The sequence below is a fragment of the Megalops cyprinoides genome, chromosome 1, assembly GCF_013368585.1.
Source record: "Megalops cyprinoides isolate fMegCyp1 chromosome 1, fMegCyp1.pri, whole genome shotgun sequence".
Lineage (NCBI taxonomy): Eukaryota > Metazoa > Chordata > Actinopteri > Elopiformes > Megalopidae > Megalops > Megalops cyprinoides.
The window spans coordinates 27,652,025-27,675,138 of NC_050583.1; the positions used below are offsets into that span (position 1 = coordinate 27,652,025).

The 23,114-nt window shown below is 37.6% G+C and overlaps 1 protein-coding gene across 12 annotated transcripts in view; it reads left to right on the forward strand.

Annotated features, from left to right (window-relative positions):
• The window catches only part of LOC118775956 (RNA binding protein fox-1 homolog 1), a 206,753-nt gene that overhangs the window by 57,935 nt on the left and 125,704 nt on the right, over positions 1 to 23,114 (forward strand). The gene's annotated exons all lie outside the window — the stretch shown is intronic.

The window sequence follows — 23,114 nt, forward strand, 5'->3', positions numbered from 1 at the left end:
AGTTTCCAGTCTGCCTGTGGGCTAACCTATAGAAGTGTGTAGAACCTGCTGTAGACAATACAGAGTGTAGAATTCTCTGTTTTTATTTCTTTCTTTCAGAACAGCGACACATAAAATATGAATCAGCAGAAGCAGCCATGGTTGCTAAATTATTAATTGCAGGTGTACTGCTGTCATGAAATTTTTTACTTTTATAGACTGGGTTTATGCAATTTAATATATATGCATTGTGTATATATACATTATATATATATATATATATATATGAAAAAATCTTTGAGAGCTATTTAGTATTAGTATTTAATGTGCTTCATGGGTCATGCTGTAAATATATGACCCATTGAAATTTGAATACAATATAAGAAGATACAAATTTGTGTAACAACATGTTGTTTTACTCAGGATTTCTGAATATTATGCAGTACATTATTCATATTCAGAGTTAATATCGCTGTCGCTGAGGAAATATTTGCTGAATGTATGAAACATGCAACACTGATATGCGATATTCTTGTATGTGCTCAGCAGTATTTAGTATTTGTGTTTTTGAGTGCACTCGTCTGTGTGTGTGTGTGTGTTTGTGGGTGTGGGTGATGTTTTCAGCTGACTGTATAGAAAAAATAAGAGTCCAAGTTTCTGTGATGAATAGGAAAAGCTCTAGCTGAGTGCCTTGTTTGGTATTGATTGCTTTTTTTGCATGCACTTTTTGAAACGGTTTCCTTTTTATATCTGCATTTTTCCATTTCTTATCTGCCCCCTTAATGAGCTTTCATAAGATGATTGAAATTCAAAATGCATAGGAAATATTTCAAATCAAATATAACACTGCACTGACACATATTCTTTTTCTTTCTATGAATGAACAGTGATCTCATTTGCCACTGTTCTGTTACACTGAGCAACCATTAACCTTCTCTGGGACCTCTAACCTTTACCTTTACCTTCATAAATTGTATTACATGTTAATTTAATTGCAAATGCTCTCGTTAGAAAAAAAAAAAAAAAAAAAACTATCCATTATGAAGACTGTTATTCTTACTATCTCAATGTGTATATTTTTCCATATTTTAGTTGGTGTGCTTGTTTACATCGATGTGTAATAATTGTGTCTGCAAAGGATCACATAGGTCTAGAAACAGTATATTCTTGCATTAGAAAGTGGACTCTGAAATTCATATGTAGTTAAGGCTTTTTTTTCTTTTTTGCATGGGAAGTATTAATGTGAAAGTATTTAAGGTAAATTATGAAAGCCTTTTTTTCTCCAGTAGTAGTTTGGCTGTAACATCTGCTGTGAGATTTCCTCTTGTTTTGTGTTGTTTTATATCTAGAAAGTGACATAGTTTTGAACATTTGTATGATCATATTCTGTTTGTATGACTTAATTGGGAATCTAGGTCTTTGGTGCTATATATAGTTGACATGGAACATATTTAAAATTAATCTCCCTGCTGTTAGGAAATTCATAAGGTACAGGCACAATAAATGATGTGGGAGAATAAACTGCCCACATATACACAGGTACACAGATTTGCTTTTGACAGATTTTAACTTGAAGAGGGAAAGTTCAATTGTGGTTACAGAACAGAAGCTTTTGAGTTTTTTTTTTCTGCTGGGGGGGGGGGCTGGAGGAACAGATGGTAACTAAAGTCATGTTGATGCTTATTTAATGGTAAATATTTAAATTAATCTGACTTAAAGTACATGGCAAGCAACATTCCTTACTGGATTTGTTTTTGTAACCATCATTTTATACATTGTTTGATTTGCCATGAAGCTGTGCAAAACCACAAGCTGTATCCAGAAAAGAGGATCATACCATTATCTCTTTGACACTTCAGTGTTCTTTATTGCATTCGTACTTCCAAATGAATCTCCAAATTATGCAGTTGAAATTAGTACATTTGGACAATCACAAAGTGAGTGTGATGCTCAATAAATGGAAATTCAAAGACATAAGCCATGGTTACAAACTTGTTTGTTACTTGTGTTCACATTTCCAGTGTCTCCCATTCCCATACTGCACATAGCAAGTTTTTTGTCATCATCGGTAGTTATTAATGAACTATTCTGTCCCAGAAGTTTCAACTTGTGATATGGTTTGTGTTTATGCTCATATTGTTTTCTCTGAACTATTGCTTCACCACTGCTCATCTTAAGCATGATTAGTGCTGATTTATTTTTCATTAAAATATCAAAAGTCATTAGACACAATAATTCCTTTGTTTCTTCTGCAAACTGCAGTGTGTTAAATCAATAAGAATGAAAGTATATGTAATCTAAAACTCGTACTTGTTTAAAGATAAATGCTGATTACAGTGCAGCATGATTGAATCCAGGCCTATGGTTTCAACAAGTGTCCCAAATACAAATTTGACATTCACTTTGGCAGAATTTATGTTAAAAGTAATTGATTAAATTAATCTTACTAACTACTATAAAAAACATACCTTGTAGTCTCTTATTTTAAGTTAAGGACAGAACAGAATGCAGCAAATTTGAATATTTAAGGTGGAATTTTAATCAATCTGCATCGATAATTTTAAATAAATTTAAGTAAGGATTACTTTTACATTATTTACACAAGTTTAATGGTCACTGACATTAGGAAAGTAACACATAAAAATACTTTTACAGCAAATTTTACTCAAAGAACTTGATTGAATTTTACAGGTAAATGTACTATATATGTAACAGAAACAATGAAAAACAATTATATTGAAAATTATCTCAGTACAATTTGCAAAATTGTATTTGTTGTCTACATGAGTTAACGCCTCCACGATTGTGATGAATACAGCTTTAACATTTAAAAGTTCATGACAATAAAAAAGATGTTACTCAAAAATTGTATGCATTCTGAACTGAACTGAACAGTGCTTGTTCCCTTAATCAAATTGTTAATCAGTATGGTACTCTCTGGAAAGTAGTATCTGGAAAGAATGCATTTAGTTTGTTAGGACTACAAAAAGCATGAAATATTTATCAAAGAGACTAGAATGTTTTCTGGAAAGGGCTTTGTCATAGGTGTCCAGGCTGTGTTTTCTGTATGAAAAACGACAGCCGCATTGTATGATGAAGCATGGGGTGCCTAGTTTATGATTGCTTCTGCTCTCTTTCCCTTTCAAAATTCTGCCAAATGTTATTTTCTGATATGCAAAGATGACTGTATGCCTACGTGCATGGATCTATATCTATATGCAGCATTGCAATCTGGCGTCTACACATCTAGATATCTCTGTTCATGCTACATGGATAACATATGGATACATAAACTCAGACCTGTTCTACAGTATATAAATGGTTTATTTAGTTTGTCTAACCTTCGCATAATTAATGTGCCATCCATGAGGCCAGGGGAAGGATTGTAGTAGAGCTTGACAGGCAAAACAATAAATACAGCTCCACATGTGCAAGAGGTGGTTACACTTTTGTAAAGTGATTCTAGATCCCCTGCACATACCGTGTACCAGGATACGTCTCCACAGTACTCCTTCTCTTGCTCCCCTTTTGCAGTTAACAGCTTCTAACCAGTGATACTTTTTTGTGTGAGTCACATCATTGCTGTCATTTTCAATAACCCTGTAATATTTATTTGTTTCAACTGATTTACCTTAATGCAATTTTTTTTTTTTTTATGCCATCCCTTCATTTGAGCATTCATAATTTTATGGAGGACCCATTCAACAGATTCAATCCCCGTCCAATGATATAATTTAATGGAATAAATCTGAACCATAAACCACTGGAATTTTGCTTAGCATTTATTTGTGTCAGCTTAATGTATTGATTCCACTTCACCTTAAGAGAGGTTTGAGTTCTGCATAATCATGTTAATCTCAACAGCCAATGAATCTCTACTGACAATTGCAGCAAAAAATAATTTACTTTTAACAAAACATTTATCTCTTTGATTTAATAAGTGGCACTGTGTAATCCCATCTGTTGCTCGTTCAGAAAATGTCTGCTACTGATGATCTTCAGACTGTGAGAGGACCAAAATTATCTGCGAGATCAGCAGCATAACTCATATTCACTCATGGATTTTTATGATTTTTATTTATTTATTTTTTAAATGAAGGGTTTTCATAGATGTAATGGGACAATTTTTGACTTCTATTCAAATGGGATTTCCTTCTCTGACAATTGCTATCTCAAGTGAAGTTACAATTTCAGTTCCTTTTCTTGTGGTAAATGTATTATACTGTTATTTCTTTCTCATTTCTGCAACCGTATAAATATTATCAATGTATACATATTTTCAAGTGTACTCTAAAGCACCTGGTGCAGGCTGGCAGGCAAAACATAATGTGACTGCTATTCCAGAAAACAATTTATTAATGCTTATAAAGTTGTAATAAAATACTAATACACAACACAATGATTAGTGCGATCTCAATATAATGTGACCTCTCAGTTTGCAAACACCTGTTCTTTTTTCATTCAGTGTGCATGCCCTCCATTTCAAGCTTTATTGTTTGAAAGAAATGGTATCAGGCCACAGTCAGTTGCTGCAAGCTCATTTTGCGTCATGTCCTTTAAACTTTTCAACCTAATCCATTCTGTTCAACTGATTCCATGATTGTTTCAATGATGATTGCTGTCCTGTTAGTTTACCATGATCCTTTACATCATGTTGTAATGGGTCTTAAACAGTATAATGGTATAGTGTGTTTGTACTCTCAATACAGAGGCTTGTTTATGAGATGTCTTAAAGGATTCTGCATCCTTTGTCCCTCTTCATTGTTAATCCCACATAATTGACCCAAGTTGCTATTTGGCAGCAAACAGGAAGGCTTTTCATGCTCTCAGTCCAGTGTTTTTGTGTTTGCTTGATCGTTAATATATGGCCAGGAAGCTTTGCTCAGTCAGGAAGCAATATCTCCATGGAATGGTGGTGATTTGTGGCGGGGGGGGGGGGGGGGTGCTTAATGTTATGCCATATGCACTGCTTCTGAATTTGCAGGCACATGTGTTTGTGTGTGTGTGTGTGTGAAATGGACTATTAGTGTCTGCTGTTCCCCATGATGCACATTTGTTTGGCCATTCTTGTTTTTGTTTGTTTTTTTTTTTCATATGGAAATGGGGTGGATCCATTTATACTCAGGGTAGCAGTCCCTAAACTAGATTGGATGTGAGTGAGTCAGGGGCAATTCGGCAAAGCTGTCCACAGATTCTTGTTGATGTCCCATACAGTTGGGGAAGAGGAGTGAGTGTGTGTGTGAGAAAGAGAGAGAGAGAGAGAGAGAGAGAGAAAGAGAAAGGGATTGTAAATGCTCGCCCACATCTGTTTTTCTTACAGCCGGCTTGAAGTAATTGTCCAGCAGCTGGAAGACTCAGTTCCCTTTTTGGGGAAAGTGCACCAAAAAAGACCTATCACAGGGCATTGTCCTACTTGAGCTCGGAAATTGTATATGCAAAATGAGTGAGGATAGGATAACTGAATGCTCATTCAGTTATTCTATCATGTGAAATTTTGGGTGAGAAATTTCATATGTGCTTCATATGTGCTTTGATACTGTACAACAGATGATTTTCTCGAACAGTCTGCAGTTGCTTTCTGAGCTGAAGCCATGGTTAAACATTGCAGGAGCATGAGACGGAGATTTTTTTTTTCTTTCAGTTGCCCCATTTCCCTTTCCTAAATGATTAGCAACCATTCCTGAGGTGTGTAAATAGAGGGTCTTATTATCAGTCTCAGATTGGAGAGTTAAATTCAGGCTCTCCTGAGGAATTCTGTCAATTCCCTTCCAACATCACTCATTTACACTGACTGAATGCAACCCAAAGCTACAGTATTGGTTTATTTTACAAATCTGTTCCCCTTCTCTGTCAAGGCAGGAATGCTCTGAATGTAATTAGAGGAAAACAGAATATTTAATGTGTGTGCAGCACAGGAGTTGCTGCAGTCCTGTGCCTTGCGTCCTTTTGGCTGTAGCACCATCCTGCTGCGCAGAGATCTCCCTGTGTTTTGACCCAGAACTCAGTTGTTGTTTGTTGAACTTGCACAGTTATGTGCATTTTAATCTAAAAAAAAAAAACAAAACAAAGCAGATGCCCCTGTTCAATTAAACTGCAGTGCACTCTGTCCTTAACTTTGAATTTTTAAATTTAAACTAATATTGCTACTTTTGTGTTCATTGCGTCTTATTTTGCATCTTATCTTTTTTTTCAAGATGGGAAATGATTATCAAATGTGATAATAAAGTATAAAACATAATTCTGTACGAATAATAATGGCCCAGAGTTACCACAACAAAAGGCAAGACAAAAGTGATTTTTTAAAAAATTCCTGGTCTGATTTTGGTAAGAATGTAAACAACAGTCCAAAACCATTGATTGTTATTATAATTGCCCCTGTGGAGCATATGCAGGAATTCAATGCTCACATTGAAAAGATTATTTCCTTAAGATCAGTGAATAATCGGTATACAACATGCAAGTTAGAACACTATTTTCTGTATTTCCACACAGTATCCATTCATAACAAAGTAGTACACGATTTGGCTTCAGAGGTGTGATACTGAGAAAGAAATATTGTGAAATAAATATTAAGTTGTAGCCCCACCTGTGATGTGCATGATACTGGATACGTATCCTCTCCTGTATTAACAAGATGGGCAAATTACTGATCTGAGGAAAGGAAACTAGAGAAAGAAAGGGGAAGAAAAGAGCTTCGATTTGCCCTGATCGGCAATTTGTGCTTTGAGGTTGTAACATGGCTGCCTAGCTCAATTAATGCTCAGTGGCAGGGAGAGAAAAAAAGGTTGCCTCTTTCATGTAGAAAAACATAGCTGCACACCTCCAAAGCTGACGGCGTGGTACTGTGGAGGCCACATTTTCTTCCGTTTATAATGCCGTTGTTACATAAGGCAGAGTGGCTTCTGTGTGTGATTGTGGGCTCGTTCTTGTAATATGCACACTGTCCAAAGGCTGCGTAAGCCTCTTCCTCCATGCGTCTTCTGGTGAATGCTCTATTTGTTGATTTTTTTCTTGTTGTTGCCGTTGTTGTTGTGTTTTCTAAGTTAGAACTCTCACATCTCATGGAAAACAGAACATATATCAGTGATCACTTCCCTGATTATCCTCTTCTGGGATCAGAATGTGGGCCTCATATACACATATACCCGTATACAGTGTCCTATAGGATGGCATGAGTCATTATCATTAGTGGTATTTTGCAAAAATCAGATTTTATTTTTCATATACCCTGACATGCAGTTTAGCAAAATATGTTCCCCTAAACCTGACATTGGTCATGTATCACCTTTAGAAGCAGCTTTAAAATATTTGGAAGATATTTTTGGTGAGATCTATGCTATATGAAAAGGAGTTTGATGTTTCAGATATATAAATGTTTATATCTGCAGTTCCATAAATATGAAAAAAATTGATATACAATATTTTAAAAATGCACTTAATAATGGATTTTTTTTCTTTTCTTTAAAATAGTACGCATATGTAAACTGTTTTATTATCTTTCAGTGTGCACTTAAGTATACACCTTGGAATAAGCATTCCTAAGCTAATAAGCTCCTCTCACTGATAATATTCACATTTCATGAATGGTGTTTGTGGTCGTTAGATCTGTGCTTACGGTTGTTAGCCAAGGTGTAAATTTGCAACCTTTTAAGAATATCATTGAATACAGATGGTATTAACACAGCATTTATCTACAAAGTTCAATGGGCAGTGTTTACATTTATCAGTCATATTTTTTTAAAGGAGGAGGAGGAGGTTCACACACGGAGGGGGATGGGGGGAGAGAGAGAGAGAGAGAGGGAGGGAGAGACGCTATCGGAAGCATGATGAATGACGGAGTGCGTTTCACAGCAGCCAATTCCCGTCCTGAAATCCCTGCAGTGCAGGCTAGGCTTTTCTAGCTAACGCAGCAAATTCATCCTGTGTACATCACAGTATTAATGATTTATACACATTCACATCACTGCTTTTGTTAGCTTGTGAGGCCTATTTCTGTTAATAAAGGAGTCTTCTTCTTCTCTAGCATTACCATGCTCTGAGGAGTTTTGCCTAATGCAGTACATGCTGTCTTCATAAACTGAAAGAGTAGGAAATGCATTGTACTAAATACTGAGCCTTGCTACAGTCTCACAATTTAATAGCATTTTAGCATTCTAGAATCATTTTAATGTAGTGTAACTGAATGAATGATGAAGACTTGTTTTCTTTTCTTTGTTATGGACTGCTTCAGACTGTAGTGTATTTGTACTATGAAATTGTTTTCATTTTGAGTAGTGTACCATCTTTTTGTGAATTTTGTAAGTTGGAAAAATATATATGTATACAGATTTTTTTTTCATGCTGCAGATTAAACACTCTGTTACATTAGGAGATCATAATGAGATAAAACATTTTTTTTGCAGTTTGTGACCTGTAAATGATTACTTGAAGGCAGATGTTAAAAGCAGTAACCCAGACTGAATGGTCCTTTTCTAAGCACTCTGTTCTTAGTGGAATCAAAGCAGTTGTGCTGTGGGTTTCATGCTACATTTTAACTGCTCTTTGTTGTAAATATCTGCTGAAGTGTCCATGGAAACTCATTTCCTAATCCTAAAGGTGGGATTGAGGATTTGGTCTGGGCTGTTCTCCAGTGCCCACCCACATCCCTCACAGCTCAATATCTGCACATGCAGGTGGCAGAAATTGTCCATTTTATTTCCACATTAAGAGTGAAACAAAACAAAATAAACAGTGTTGTGCCTTTCATTGTGATCATTTTGAAATATTGATTATGGAATATTTTTCTGTCGTTTTTTTTGTTGAGAAATCATAAATCATCATTCGTATGTATGTGTGTGTTCATGATAAAAACATGATTGTAGCTATAAATGTAATTTCCCATGCAGTTAAGGTCTATTACATTTGTCTTTTAGCAGGAAAATAAAAATTTATTTGAGTCTGACAGGGAAAGACAGGAAAACTTGTCCAGATTGCATCAACAGATTGTACTGTTAGATTGATGGTCTGATCAAAGTTGTAAACTCATCATTTTGCAAATTGGAATAAGACCAGATGATTAATGTCCACGTCAAATTGTTATTACTAATCAAAAGTTGTTATTGTGGATCATGCTAATACATTAAGCTTTCCCTTTTATAGGAACAAAAAAAATCAAACGTAAGGAACAAAGGACATACACCACTGAAATTCTATGGTGGACAGTAAGAGTGCTCTGTAAATTTACAGGAGTTTCCATTTATACGTTATTTAATGAACTCCTTTATCAGAAAATTACCCTCTTCAATGAATTGAGCACTCTTGCCTCCCAGAGATATAATTATTACAGTTAATGGACATAATACATCTAAACCTGGTTTTGAGCAGCACTGAATGACAGTGTTAACATCCTGGATATTTTGGTGGCCTACATCATAGATTTTGGTCACAGAATAGTATCTGAATAGCAGGAAGAAATTTGCCTGTAAATAGACATAATGGTGCAGTCTCATAACATATTTAACAATTTTATATAGGACTATAGGACTATTTGAAATTGTTTCGGATAAACTCCTGTTCTACAAAATCAACTTTTGCCACGTTTGAATGTTGGAAGCTTCAATGCTAGAAGCACTAACAAAAGGGGATTAAGCAAGATCTTAAAATAAAAGGAATTCAAATCTATGTGCGGTTAATATCCGCACATAAAATATGAAGATTTGAAGATGAAAGGTGTTAAAATGCATAACATTGAAATTGAATAAATACTAAATTACAATAAACAACTGACCAGATGACCAGATTATAGTGTTCACACTTCATGTGTAGTTATAAATTCCATTAAGCAGTGTGCTTGTTATCCATTGTATGAATTAAGGTGTGTTTGTGTGTGTGTATGTGTCTGTACGTACACACATATAATCGTTAGCTTGAAATGCTAAAGAAAGGTTTTGTTGCTTGAAGTTTATGGGGTTGGTACCCTAAGATGTTGTAACAGAATGTTTTCTGTTCTCCCTACGGAAGGGTCATCAATAGAGACGGCTGGTCAATAGGGAATGTTCTGTCAGGAGATCCAAGCCTGCTGTAAGTATATTGTGTAACTCTGGGGAGCACAAAAGCCAAATCTGTCTGCTGTTCAGGTTTCAATGACAGAAGAATTTCCTTTTCAAGGAAACAAAAAGCCTGAACTAAACTACTCCTATTAAGGAATGAAAGGACAATCAGATTCTTGCAACATTGTTTTTTTTTTTTTTTCTTCAGTTCATGCGAGTTCTGTGTGACCTAATTATTGTGTGTTGAATCTCACCATGGTGCTGCAGAGCAACACATTGCCCAGAACCTTGCAAGTGCTCTCACGATTCAAAACCTCAAGTGCTTTTAGTTCTCAGCATGTCTGTTGGCATTTTTTTTTTTTTACTCTTTTGATGCTTAGGTGAGAGCAAAGGAAACAGAACGTTGGCTGCACATTGCTTTTTCAGTCCTGACAGGATTCCACTGCAGTGTAATTTCCTCCTTTGTTCCTTGGAAAAATGTGTTGTTTAGCAGTGGGTAGAAACAGTCTTTAATACTTGATTCCCTGATGCATTGAATCTTTTTTTTTTTTTTTTTTGGAAGGAGGATCATTATAGCGAGCACCTCATTAAAGCACATAGTTCTCAATTGCTTCCAGTCACAGTGCTCTAATGAGGGTGTAGAGTGCTTGACACCAGCGGTAAACAAAGGACCCGGCCTCCACTATGCCACAGTCCGAGGTCTCTATTCCAGAGAGAAGATTTCAGTGTTGTTCCATTTAAAGGCCAAAATAGGCAATTGAAGCCAGTCTGGAGACAGAACCTATAAATGGCATTGAATGCTTTAGTTAGCTTTACCTGAATGAGTGATGTATTTCAGCAAAGGAAATTACTCTCAAATTGAATTACAGCAGTATAAAAATTTAAATAATACTAGGGTACTTATGTTTGTAAAACGTATTCTGCATTGTTGTCTCTTGTAGATCAGAAGAGAGAAGGATGCTTTAGTGTGACATATAGGAGGAGAACAATATAAAATACTAGTTTGCCTGTTTGACCCAAGTCCTATCTGCAGTAATACCTCCAGAAATCTGTCAAGTGCTAGGAGTATACAGTAAGGGGTTGCTGCAAGAAGGCGGTCTGTGCTGGAACAGGAATGGTATCTCACAGGTTGAGAATTCTACCTTAAAAAAGGTCTGACATGCGTAGCCTGCAAAACTGTGAGTGAGGCGCTGGGCGTTTGGGTGCGTGAGCGAGGTATTGTGCCTCACTATGTCCATAAGGTGTGGGATAGCGGAGGAGCAGCTGTGGCTTTGTTTCGCTTGTTTACACACTTTCCGGCACAGTATTAAATTATACACTGCAGGAAGGAGAGGTAGAGACCTAACAAAAGGAGCATATATGAGGCTGCATCCTACACAGCTCCCCGCAGCAGCTGGACAGCAGGTAGCACCAGCCTGCACACAAAGGCATTGTGCAGCTCCTTTAGTTGTTTAACTAACTTGGGTGGGGAGCAATAAAATGTAATATGGCTTTAATGCTGCTTCATTTATTGAACATCTTGTTTAATTATGCCCTGATGTGCATTTTTAATGCCTACAAAGTCTACAATATTGTCAACAATCATTGACTGTTGGCAAGTGAGACTGTAAAATGTAATGAGTGTCCACAGAATAGTGTATGTACTGGAGAACCCTCTGGCTGTACAGTAATGATATCCCATGCAAAAGGGATTGTTAGATGCCCATATAGGTAGATTAACATCACCTTCAAACAAGAGCATGCAAAATAAATGGTTTTGAAATAACTTTTGGCCCACCAGCCAGGGTGGCTGGTAGATGAAAAAAGTACTAACCAGTCAGACTTTTCACCAGCCAAAATAATTTATTGCAAAACAAGCTACATTGTAACTAGGTCCTACAAGGCACCTATCTGTATGGTAACAACACTGTATAGTATTAGCCAGAACATCCAGTCAGCATAATAACTTTATAGATAAAGCTAACAGCAAAACCACGGTAATGTTTCTGCTACTACTAACTAGGTAGTTAGCAAGCCAGACAGACATTATCGAAGTACATAAAGGATCAATGAAGTTGAAATCAAATTTACTCACATAGCCACTCAAAATCGGAGAGGGTCTCCCCTACAACCAGAAAGATTGTCCAGAGATGACCAACATGAGACTTCACAGGTGGAAATGACAGTGATGCCCTGACATTGCCTTCTGGGAAAAAAAAGAAAACAATAGGAATCAGACTGAAAGTGGGGTGAATTTAGGCAGCTTGCATTTTTGACTGACATAATCTGAGATAATAGGTCATAAAATTGTTGTTATTGTACATTAATAGATATTAATAAAGATTGTAATTTTATTTTTTAATGCAAAAACCACTTGCAGAGTAACAAGTGAGCAACTTTAAATTGCTAAAGATTAAATCCACATTTACAGGTTGGGGGGTAGTGTTAATTTCAGACCCTGATGTCCTAATTAAGATGTTACAGTTAGCAGTTAATGGTGCAGAATTCAACCTAATCCTATGTTGGATTCTGTACATATTTATAGAATTTAACAGAATATATGTGATTCTCATATTTGCATAACATAACATAACATAACAAGAGGAAAGAGGACCTGTTCAGTCTGGAATCTGATGGAATATAATGCTGTTTGAAAAGGTGCAGGCCTTCCCCAGTTAACACAATATTGATGTCAGACAGGAAGGACCAACACCTTGTCAACACTCCCTCCTCCTTCCATCCCTGTGTCAATACACACGCTCCCTTGAAGCAGATAGGATGCGACGAGACACGGATTGCTAACATGGGGTCTGAATCTTACTCCTGACGTTCATCGAAATAACTTGGCATGAGCAGAAGTAAAATGAATTTATGAAAAGAAGGGCAGCTTTCTCTTTGCTGCACTAGCAGAGCCTTCTGCGTCTTGCCATGCCTTAAGACACAGGTTTAAGCCTCAGCAGGAGTCTTATGCTCTGGATTAGAATGCAAAGAGTTTTCATATCTTTGATTATAAGCAATGTCATGTCTGCAGAAAGCCAGACAAAAGGAATATCCCTTCAAGATAGATTTTCTGCCAACTGCGAACTCCCGTACATGTGTGGAGAATTAAATTATGAGGGGAAGCCATTTTGTAGAGAGGTCATTATTCCTTCCCATGTTCATGTTTGTAGTCAAGGAGATATGATTTGAAATGCCCAATCACAGTACATCCTTCACTCTGAGGGGGTCTACTGAAAATGTTACTTTGATCTCTGTAAATGACTGCAGCTTTTTTGTGTACACATCTTAAAAAGTGAAGCATTTAATAGCAGTCTTTAGGTGGAAAATTTTCAATAATTTTCAACGTAATTCAAGAATGTGTCATTCAATTTGCCTAAATGCACTAACACTGTCATTTTGGGTCCTAGATCAGAGAAGGATAAACAAACTGATGAAGCTTCAATGGATAGACCTTATAAGTTCTGCATTTCCAAGCCTTTGTTGAGTTAGCCATTTCTTAAATAAAAAAAAAGAAAAGAAAATATACCATTTGTATCACCACAATCATGAAGATATTGTTTTATATCATTGCAATTCATTGTGACATCAGAACTGGTAATGCATTCATAAGTGTTCATAATAAAGTAAATTAATTTATAGATCCAAGTAGACAAGTGTTGAGTCCCGTAACTAACAATCCGTAATACTGCGGATACTGCGGGTCCTCCACATCAGGTTATCCTTATTCTAGGTGTAATTTCAATTCAGTGCATTTCCATTCAATGACCTTGAGATACCAGCATTTTTACCAGCTCCAAAGGTATTTTGGGAAGGTGTGGAGAAATTACTCACACGAGAATCATTTGAACCCTTGAACCCCCAAGGCCAGCAATTCATGAAGATTCTACTCTGAAGTACTCTGCTGCTCTGAAAAATATAAAGTTGACCATTTATATGTCAGTGATGTAAACTGGGCTTTACAGACTCGGTCAATTACTAGTTACACAGGAGTTTGAACTTTAGATATCTGAATGAGATGATGGAAACTTTCACCAGTTTCTCATACTACTGTTGCAGGCTAATAATTATCAATAAGGTAAAAATGTATGCATATTTCGGTGGAGATCCAGCTAGATGTCACTATCTTCACTAAGATTAGATGTCAGGATTCTAACTAGATTCCGGTTAATTCAATCACATAATACCAGCTCTGTATAACCAATGCTGTCAGACTTGGTGTAGCTAGCTAAATACATTTTTTTTCATTTCAGATGGATCTTAGATCAGAATCAAAAGTTTGCACTCAGCAGCCCAAATTCAGATTCAACAGTAAATGGGTTACAACAATTAATGGTATTCAGGTCCTCTGTAATCTGTTCTCCTCTGCAGTACTAGCAAATAAATTGGGTAAGACACATGACTTCACTTGGAGAGGGCACTTATGAGGTCAGGGGATTTTGTAAATCTCTAACTTGAAAAGCACCCATAACAGCGTACTCTGTGTCTTGTTCATTTGAATGGTAATTTACTTCCCTGTTTCTTTTGTTTAATTTACTTCCCTTGTTTATTTTGCATGCATATTCCCGTCAGTATTAACCTGTCTTAACGGAAGGAAAATGTTTTCAAGATTATCTGACTAATCAATTAATTCAAAATATCTGATGATCTCTTTTGGTAATATAATGTATAAAGCACAACTAGCTGTATGAATTCCTACACACAGCATGACTGTAGTGGTGATTCTATGCCTCAGTGATTTTGTGAGAGCTGCCTGCCTCAATTTCTGTAATGAAACACCTAGAGCTTTAAATCTGTGACTTCATCTGGCTACCATGCTAGGAACCACTGTAGATATTAAGTGGTCTGTGTTGACTTTGTTTTGTTCACTGTGTATGCTTGGTTTTTGAAAGCAATAAAATCATAGGAGGTTGCAATTCACTCCTGCGTGCTGTCTGTCTGACACCCTGAGGCCTTGGCCTTTTCAAACCTTCGTACAGTACAGTACTGTCTGTGCCTACATACAGTATCTAGGTTGCATTCACTGGGCAAATTGCCACACAGTATTATGCACAGCATAGGTGCCTTTGTGAGGAGATCACAGTCCTCTGAACAAACTCAAACCTCAGTCCTTCCATCACCCACTCTGCCCACTGAATGCAGTCTTGCCATTGTAACAGGAAGCTACATTCTCATTCTAAGCTGGTTAATTCAGTTGTGTATTATAAACATGTGTTTCTGTTTCTCACTGGTATTTCTTGCTTTGTGGGTGTTGCATTACTGGTGTGATTTGTTACACTGGTACCTTTAGCTTTCTGCAAGGGGTCTTAATAAATGTAATAAGAGCTCTGCTGGTCACCCGATACTAATGCACTACCTGGTGCAGCTTCACAGGAGAAGCACAAAATGGCTTCAGCTAAAGACTGAAGTCAGACACTTATATTGTCTCTGACTGGGATTATCAGCTATTTGCTTTGGGGATCTCATCATTATAAAACAGGAATGCCCTACACCTAATAAAACTGCAGCTAACCTTTAAAGGTTGTTCAGTCTGTCAAGGCCTTATTCCCCATTAAAAAAAAAAAAATCATTAAATGAGATGTAAAAAGTACCAGTTTTTCTACTTGCCACCAAATTAGTTTTCCTCCTGTCAAGTGTGATTTTATTTGCATGCCACCGTCTAAATAACTCAAGTGTTATTTTCCACTACTCTCATGTTTTTATGCCAGTATCTGACTAAAATATTGTCTAGTATTTGTGCGTGACTGAGTAGAAAAAAAAATGGCCCGCTGTTATTTCAGTTTCTTACAGGACACCTACATTGTACCGTCTCTGTATAATAAACATAAAATGTTTATTATAAATAAACATAAAACTGTGTTGTGCATGTGGGAATTTTGAATGAATATTTAAATGATGTGACTCCAACTACATAGATAGATAGAGTACTTTATTTACCTCCAAAGGTAGATACTATACTAAAGAAAAAATAAAAAGAATAAAAATAGAATTTTTAACTTTAAGACAAGATATTGCTATTAATGCGCAAATTAAATGTAAAAATTTGCATTGTGCATTGCGTTGCGTTGCGGAGGCGTCTACCTGCATCTTTTGGAGCTTCTCACGCAGCAGTGTAGGCTAGATCGTGTTAAAGGCACTGGAGAAATCAAAGAACATGATCCTCACAGTGCTGCCTGCTTTGTCCAGGTGAGAGTGGGCTCGCTGAAGCAAGTTGATGATGGTGTCTTCAACTCCAACCTCGGGGCGGTAGGCAAACTGCAGTGGGTCCAGAGAGGTGCTGACCTGAGGTCTGACATGGGCCAATATCAGTCTCTCCAGGACTTTCATGATGTGCGATGTTAGGGCAACCAGTCTGTAGTCATTGAGGGAAGATGGAGAAGTACCGGAACAAGGCAGGATGTCTCCCACAGCACTGGAACCTTCTCCTGGCTCAGGCTAAGGTTAAAGAGGTGCTGTAGAATCCCACATAGCTGGTCCGCACAGGCCTTCAGGACCCTGGGGCTGATACCATCTGGACCTGCAGCCTTGTTCTGGCGCAGTCTCTCCAGCTGCCTTTTCACCTGACTCCTGGAAACAGACAGGCAGGTGGGGGAGGTAGAGGGGGGCTCAGTGTTTCTTGACGGGGGGGGGGGGGGGGGGGGGTTGATGGGGCTGTGTTGAAGTCCATGGTGGGGGTTGGGGGGTGAGGAGAGGCACGGTGTGATTCCATGGTCTTGATCACTGGGGATGTGTGAGAGGGAAGCAGCTGTGGGGGCAGGAAGGGTGTCCTCACAGTCCTTGTGGTCACAGGTTGCTGTGAGCAATGGTTGTGTAGGTAGGGGTGAGAAGTACCCCTAGATTATGATCGGATCTGCCAAGGGGGGGGGGGGGGGGGCAGTGGAGCAGTATTCATCCCTCACAATTGCATAAAGTAAGTCCAGCATTTTATTTTCTCTGGTGGGGCAGTTGACAAATTGTTGAAAAGTTGGAAGTGTGGCAGAGAGAGAAGTGTGGTTAAAGTCTCCAGAAATTGCTATGAATACATTTGGGTGTTGTGTTTGAAGTCTGGTGGTGGCTGAATTGATGACGTCACACGCCGCGTCGGCAACAGCTGATGGCGGGATGTAAACAGCAACAAAGGTGGCGCAAATGAACTCCCTCAGCAAATAATATGGACGAAAACTCACGGCTAACAGTTCGCTGTCCGGGTTACAGAAACGGTCCTTCACAGTAACATGTCCGGGATTACACCATCTGTTGTTCACAAACACTAGAATCCCCCCTCCTTTCTTCTTACCGCTCTGTATGCCATCTCCTTCAGCCCCTACAGTCTGAAAGCCGGGGACGGTGGCGTTAGAGTCCGGAATATGTTCCTGCAGCCGTGTCTCAGTGAAACACATAATACTGCATTCCCAATATTCCCGCTGTATCCTCGTCAGCGCCCTGAGCTCGTCCATCTTATTCACCAGGTACCTCACATTCCCCATGACAATCGAGGGAAGAAATGGTTTATATTTCCTCCTCCTTGCTCTCGGTTTGGCACCGGCCCTGCATCCCCAACGTTTCCTCTTCAGCTCGTCGGGGATTTGGGGTCTCACTTCAGGCAGTAGTGTAGGTTTGGAGAGCGCAATCAGCTGGTCCCGGAGAAAAACAATACCCCTCATTCCCGTTGGCATAGTGACCCGGCACAACAAAAGTTAAAAGTGCCAGGAGTATCAGCAGAAATCCGTTTAGCCGCACAGTATCCAACTCTGTCATTTCTCCTTGTCTGCGAGGACATTACATAAAAAAACATTACAGATTATGCTGTGATTGATTCCTGTACGTGATTTCTGCATGTGTAGCCTTTTTGAAATGTATGTATTACGTGTACATTATGACAGAGGCTGGGTGGTAAGGGTGAAAACATGACATCATATCAGGAATCCTACATCCTGATGGAGTGGAGTATTCTTGTGGCTTCTTCCACACCCTACTTCACTGGAGTACTGCAAGTAATGGAAGATATTGTAGCTTTTTCCAACAAGCAACTTAACGCTGTTGCACTTAGAGTAATAATTGGAATTTTTATGGTTGAAAAAGCAAACACTTTTAATGCAGGCAAAAGCCCTCATGTAGTCAGGGAGAAGACAGTAGGAAATCAAAAAGATGGATCACCCTAATCTGTGTATTGACATCTCTCATGGCTGAACAAATGGTGTAGTTGAGCTATATTCGCCTGTATTGATCCCATGGCTGCTTAACATTCATGCCTTTGCTTCTCGAGGTTGACCACAGGGCAGGGGATTTGCTATCCATCCCAGCCTTTCCAGGGACTCAGCAATCCCACAACCAGTTCAGGCAGCAAAGTAACTTATCATGATACTGCGTAGAGTCAGATGCCAGAGTATGGGAATTTTAGAAATTACGTCTGCTCATGTACTGCTTTTAAGTAGTTACATAAAACACAGAGTCAAAACTCTATGGATCATGCCTTGGAATTTTTTCATGCATTGTCTTCCTTTCAGACATTTCATTTGCCATTTTTCTGAAAAAAATATCTGTAATAATTTAAGGAAAAGAATTATACATGCTTCATTCATTACTGATTGCCTATACTTTCCTACATATAGATTGATAACCATAAGTAGTTTCTTATGTGAACAGTCAGTTTGAGACATATATATTTTTTATTGGGATTATTTGTAAAGATCATTATTCACACCCACTCTTGCATAATTACTCCATCTGATATAATGCAGCAGACAAAGTGCCCGTAGCCACACTGATTTAAACCTCAAAAAAGGTGAGCCCACTGGCATCTTAGTCTGCATTTTCTGGCTCTGTGTTGTATTTGCTTACAGGTCCCACAGGAAAGCAGGAGAAATGTTATGTTGCAGATGGACATTGTATATTGAAATGAAGGCACTGGGTTTATTTACAACATTCAATTATTTGCTGACAAAGTATGGTAACAAGTATGGTAACAAAATGACAGCAAAGAGGACAAAATAAGAAAAAAAAGAATATATATATATATATATATATATATATATATATATATATATATATATATATATATATTCATAGCTTGCTTTTATTTTGTTAATGACAAATTGTTTGGTTCTTTGTACCCTAGAACAGCTAGCTAAATGTATAAAATATGACTTCATAACATAAAGGTGTGTTTTCATTAACTTGACAAAATGAGATACTGAGTCATAATGATCAATCACAATTTCTGATCACTAGGATCCAGTTGTCAATGTAGACACAGAAGAAGAAAAGAAGAAAGAAATGCAAGAGTACACAAGCGCTATATCAATGACAAGTATAAATAACCAGTGACAGTTACTGATATTTTAAAACATGTGGTGCGATTGTTTTTATTTTGAATAAAGTCTACTTAACTGCTTCAATATAAACATGAACTTTTAATTTGTGATACAAGTATGTCAAAAGATGGGGGCAGTGAACTGTCAGTGCTGCTTGTGTCACTACTGACTCCCACACTGGCCTTATTGACATATATTTCAGTAATGTTTGCAAATTTCTCACATTACTTGAATTGAAGTTGACAAGAGTACACAGAGCATAGCCTTAACTGGGTTGAACCTGTCCAGGGTCTCTAAGTATCACACAAATAGGGTATGATGATACACCTTGAATCCTCCTATGATTTCAACACCATGTGAACAAAGTTAACAGAATTAATGGCATCTATAAATAATTGTTAATGACTGTGTTTCCTCATGAAATGAAAAAATAAGTATGTTATAATAACAGCTTAGTTTCACCCACAATACGTTTATAATGATTGTTCAATTTAAACAGCAGTTCATGTCACTTGACATGTATATTTCAATTATGTACATTCCATAATTTGAAAATGTTAAATAATGTAGGTTGCATGGCAGAAAGAGTACAGTGTATGGATAGACACGTGTATTTTGTCAAAACAATTTCCTTGTTTTGAACAGTTGTTTCAATTAAAACTGTCTTGAACCCACATTTTTTTTTACTGAAGCAATTTGGTATGTAAAGTAAAAATCTTTAATTGTAGGCTATTTACATGTACTTTTGTAAGTCGAGGTTCCCAGACAGATGTGAGTGGTACAACTGTGTTGGACATTTGGGATTTGTATGTTGGCCTTTACATTTCTCTTGTGCGTTTTCCACTGCTGTGAAGGAAGAGGGTCATGGTAAAGGACCTCCTGGTTGTCCATAGTGTTTTTTTTCAAGTCTAGGAAGTTTACTAGAAGACAGGGGTTGGGAGAAGGGAACTGCAAAACAACACTGCCGTTGGCAAGAGGTCGAAATGAATAGGGTTCTGGGAAACACTGAGGAGTACATTTGTTATTTCTTTTAAAATCCATTCAATAACTGTCCAAGTTTGTAACAGAATGTAGAAAAAAAAGAAACCTTTGTGATTTTCACCTTTGACCTTTTGACCGGAATGTTGATAGGGTTCTGTGGTCCAGGGTGGACAACATTGGTTGGGTCTTATATCAAAATAAATGCATTACCATGGAATTAAAATGGTAGAGATCAAAAATTTAAAACCACACGAGAGCCCCATTTGAGTATGTTGAGGCAGAGCATGGAAAAGAAACCTTGAGAGCTCTAGAAGCTTGTTTTTTTATCCTGTTTAAGCATCCATTGAAGAGTATGTTTAGTCTTTCTCTTTGTTAAATTTGTTTGTCACTTAGTACAGTCTGGCCAAGATAGGTTATGGCAGAGCTTGGTCCAGCACAGTGATACCTTTGGAAATGGGGTAACATGTCACACATAGATAGCAGAGTCAGGTCTTCTGTGCAATCTGATTTTGTATCAGATTCTGTATCAACCTTTGCCATAATATTGCTGATCAAACTAAAGCTTTTTTTTTTGTTTGTTTTTTCAGAAGTGTCTAGACAAAGGCTCATCCCTTTCATATTATGTGCTATAATTTTATACTTCAATTGATATTTTAGATGCATAACGGAGCTGAATGTTATTGATCAACTTCTCCCCACCTTGTGGTATTCTCAATACAATTTAGAGGCATGTGATTTAGCCATTATTGTCCCATTATTTTAGCACATACTGTATACCAATATACTCAAAGGCATTGCCTCTGTGTGTTTCCTTGAATTGCCGTTGTCTTATTTGTGGATGAAGGTCAGCAAAAGGGGTACGTTCAGCTCCTGGTGTCCCTGTCCAATAAATAATTACAGCCAAATCACACCTCGCATGCTATGTTGATTGATGCTGAAATTGCTTTTGAAAGTTCTCATAAGTTCCTTTTATAGATTAAGTGCCTGCATAGGAAAAATAACTGCACCCAGCTGAAATGGGTGAATGTAATCAGGTTTAATGGACTCAGGAGCTTGTTGGGAATTAAATAACTATTGATTTGTTGGAATGTTCCCGTCATTACCAAATGCCACTATACACACATCACCAAGGCAGATGAAATTGATGTAGGGCCTTTTTTATTTGGGACGTCTTACATTAACCCCCTAAGAACTAGATTGCTTTAGATGTTCTGCCTTTAATTTGATCAAGGAGATTAGAGGCAAACCAGCTCTCTAACCTCTTGTGGATGGAAAGAAAAGAGCAAAGCATTTAAAATAATTATGGTAATATGTCAGGTTGGATGAAGTATCTTCAATGCCTAAATAGTTAACACGAATTTATGGAAGAACAGGTGTATATCCTAAGAAGGTCATCAGAATCTGCTGAATTAAGCCAATTTATTGAATCCCTCCATGAAAATTAGCATCAAATGGCATCTGCCGAAGGAAATCCCAGCTTGGAGAATACAAATGAGCCGACGCCAGCAAGACCTCAATCTCTCTGCATGAACACATGCTTTCTTTTGATGAGGCTGTGGAGGGGATTGTGTATTTGTGATTGACTGTAATACCCCAATTTAAGACTAGCTAGTGATATGATCAAATGTAGTGTAGTCTTAAAAAATAGACTGATTAGTGTCCATTAAGTGTGGTAGCTATCCTTTCTGTTGCCTTCTTTGTTTCCTGGGGAAAGGAAGAGACTTCTGAAAATGGAAGACATGCATCTTACAGGGCAAACTAACTAACGGTCAGAAACAATTCACAATATATAAATTTCTGTTTGATTCAGTGCACTATTTTAGGGCTCAGCACCTTGAAATATGTCATTTTTATTTTTGTTTATGTCATATTCTATGTAAATAAATATTATAATAAATTCAAACAAATTATAAAAGATTGTAAACAAATAGAAATATTTGCATCTTGTTTGAGGAATTACTTGTGACATCATTGGTAAGCAGTGAGAACTAAAGCTGCATATAAGTCTTACTTGGGAGTTGCAGTATGTTAAACTTGCCAGGCATCGACAGAAAATGTCAGAGACAAACCATATTACTCTTTTGAATGTTATATGTAGTTATCATACAGGTTGTGAAGGGTAATTTACTGCACTCTGCTACCACCCGGCCCCTTGTCCTCACTGTGCCAGTGGCTGTGTAATGAGCTGGTTCCTGCATTCTCTGTCAATGTCAACACGAATGCAGTGATATTGATACCGTCATCTTCTAAAACAGTCCCCCAAGCTTTGTTTAACATGTGACATTTAGCTGGCTTCTTCAAATATTTCAGGAGTATGTTGTTCGGCTGCCCTTCCCTGACTGACCTTTAAACTCTTGCAGATGAAATGAGAAGTGATAACAGGAGTTCAGTTAGCTAAGAAGAGCTTTAACACTGACCTTACTACACTTATTAGACACACACGAGCTGCATTAAGCAGTTTTCACATTTCACTTTTTCAAATACCAGTTTTGTTTGGAACAGAGTGAAGCTGTGTCCAGTCCTGGGTGGCTTGTTGTATTGGATATTATCGTGTGTTTGTTTTGGGATATAGCTTGATTTTCCAGTATCTGCCTGGGACAGGTCACCACAGTATCAGTCTGTCATAAATTTTGAGAGGGCTTATGATCTGAGTCAATGGATGCCGCTCAATTTTAACAGCAACTCTATGCCTCAGTCTGAAACAGGAATGGATAATCTGAGACAAATGTACAATGACGAATGTAATGTATACAAGCTTGACTTTACAGAGATGACTTTGGGGAGTAGTCCTGATATTGTGAAAAATATGTTTTCATATTGAGAAAAGCAGTCATTTTCAAATTCAATTTGAAACCAC